Source organism: Camelina sativa, chromosome 14 (assembly GCF_000633955.1).
Source record: "Camelina sativa cultivar DH55 chromosome 14, Cs, whole genome shotgun sequence".
Taxonomy (NCBI): domain Eukaryota; kingdom Viridiplantae; phylum Streptophyta; class Magnoliopsida; order Brassicales; family Brassicaceae; genus Camelina; species Camelina sativa.
In genome coordinates this window covers 24,621,244-24,624,029 of record NC_025698.1, presented here as the reverse complement: position 1 = coordinate 24,624,029, position 2,786 = coordinate 24,621,244, and the positions used below count along the sequence as shown (strand labels likewise).

The following is a 2,786-nucleotide window of genomic DNA, read 5'->3' as shown; positions in this document are numbered from 1 at the left end:
TTGTGATAAGCAAAAGAACATTGAAGAGTTAGTCTCGCAGCTCGTGAGTGCAAACTCGGAGAAAGATATCGCCAAGCACGAGTTACAACGCAGAGAACAAAACTTGCAAGAAGCTTTCAAGACGATTGAGTTGCTAAAGAAGCTTGTGATGTTGCTTGACATGGAGAAAGAAGTAGCCGTGGAGGAAACCGCTAATCTCGGATACAAACTCACTTCTCTCTTGGAAGAGAACCGTGAGCTCGCTATTGAAGCGCTGTTTATGAAAAAGGAGGCAGTTAGGCTAGCAAGGTGCGTGCTTAAGATGAGGGATGAACATTTTCACAAGGTGTGTCATCTTCAGAACCAAATCTACACGATGCAGTCATCGAGAGAGGCTATCTACGAAAATGTAACCCTGCCGAGTTGCTTTGGATTGGATAGTAGTAAGAACAAGAGCAAGAAGAGAAAGATGAGTGAAACAAGAAGTAGTGAACCTGGAGAGAAAAAGAGATCCAAGTGGTTAAAGAGACTCAATACCATCAATCCCTTTACCAAATATTAGCATTAGCCCATCATCTTCTGTGCTCCTGCACTCTAAATTAGTTACTACTCTTTACATTGTATTCTGGTAATAATGCAAAAGGATGGATAATAATGCCTGCGTCTGTTCTACTTGCCTCTATCTGCCATGTTAGACATTGCAATATTTAACATCAAAATTAGGTACCACACATTTAACATACCAATCACTTTTATTCAATAACGAGTGTTTAAGTACACCCAAGATATGTATATTATATATATAAAAAGTTCAAAAAGACTAAACCCTATGATTCACTACGTACTCATCTGAGCACAATGGAGACATTATTGTTGGTGTGAAAGAGTGGTGGAAACAGGTATTTGAACTTAAACCAAAGTAGAATTATCTTGTCTAATGACTTGGTGTTTTTAAGCACGAGTTCCACGAGTGAAACCATATGCTCCGAATTTACATCCCAAGAGGAATTGTTCCAATCGACCCCATCTTTTGATCTCCAGCATTGATCCGGATCCAAGCCTCGTCGCTTCAAGTAGTCGTCAAGATGTATATGGTTCTTAGATATATATGGTTAGAAGGGAGGCCAATGAAAATTAATAAAAGAGGTTAATGGTAAATACGTACCGGAATGGTGTTGTAATCCTTTGCACGTACTTTTAGCTTCTTTAAACGAGGAGAGTTTTGTAACACTCTTTCTATACCAGGAATAACAAACCGAAAGATTGCTGTATCAAGAGTCAAATATTTCACCTTCAACATTGGAAAAGGAACACCACAGGCCTCGGCAAGAGATAAAATCTATCCACAAAAAAAAAGCAAATAAAGATAGTGAATACCGACCGAGATATATATATATAGACTTAGATAATAATGTAAGAATGAGGCCAATAATACATACTTGAAGAAAGTTTCCCCCAAGAGTCAGCCTCTCTACATTCTTCAGCTTTTTTAGCATCTTCAGCACCATGGCCACAACTTCAATATGGATAATCAGGGATGAAGTCCAGGATCATTGAGAGAATGTGAATGTCGAGTTTGGCTTCAGCTAAAGACGAGCCATCAACAAAAGTAGATGAATATAGAGGGTTAATCAATCTGAGATAATGCTGTGGTGGCTCCGGAAACCAAAGGTTGTACCTTAGTTCTAGTGTTCTCAGACGCAATGATTTGGTGAGATCAAGAAAACTCAGTCCATTGCATGCACACAATGTTAAGCTTTCGAGAAGAGGACAACCAGGTAGAATATTAGCCATGGATTCATCAAAGAGACTACAACCATGCAAGCACAACTTCGTCAGGGATGTCCAAGACACGGGAGTCATGATATCAGAAATGTTGAACATAACTAGTCTGAGTTGCTTGACAGAGGAGAAGTTGACGTTGAAAAAATCAGGAAAGGAACAAGGTGTCCCGAAATCCAGACACAGGTTCTCCACGTTGCGAGAGATGGCGAACTCGATCCACCTGTTGATGTGGGGAGTAATATCCTGCGTCAGGGTGGTTTTGAATTTGAGTTGAAAATTTATTATCTTGGCACCTTTGTAAAGACTTAGGGTTTTGTTTATCCAAGTAGCCTTCCTAGTTGTCACGTAATCCTCATCCAAGGAGAGAGAAGGTATATCGCACTAAACATGCCTCCATCGTTTTGATAGAAGGGAAGTTCGGATGGCTAATTTGGTAGGAATAAAGGAGAGTATATGTTTTTTTTTTTTTGCAAAAATGTGAATTTTCATTAAGGAAAATAGTTTGTAGGGAGTACAAAACGTTTTGATACAAGGAAGATAGAGCTTGCCAAAAAAGAATAAAAAACAAGGCCTATCTTAAGTTTGAGCTAAGGCAGGAATTATACAAATCTCAACCAGTCCCGTAGAAGATTTTTAAAGTTCTTCCTATGACTCTTAGCCAGAATCGCATCCCTGATTTGTCTATCCAGCGCCTTAAACAGTATATGCGGTGGAGTTGTAGTGTTGTTGTGGAGCTGAGAGTTTCTTTCTGACCAAATAGCGTAACAGACTACTTGGGTGACAAGCCTACATAGGGTGAGGGTAGAGGTATGATCTGATAACTCTATCCACGATACGAAAGCATCCCAAGTGTGAAAGACAAAGGCTTTGTAACCCAGTCTCCTTGTTGTCTCCAACCAGATCTCTTCACTAAATTCCCAGTTGAGAAAGAGGTGCTCACGAGATTCCGGGTATAGACTGCAGATGGAGCAGACATTGTCAATTTGCATGCCCCGCGAAGCCAACCTAGATCTCAAGGGGAG

The 2,786-nt window shown here is 40.1% G+C and overlaps 1 pseudogene; it reads left to right on the top strand.

The window, feature by feature from the left end:
* On the top strand, positions 2 to 611 carry LOC104743947 (annotated as a pseudogene).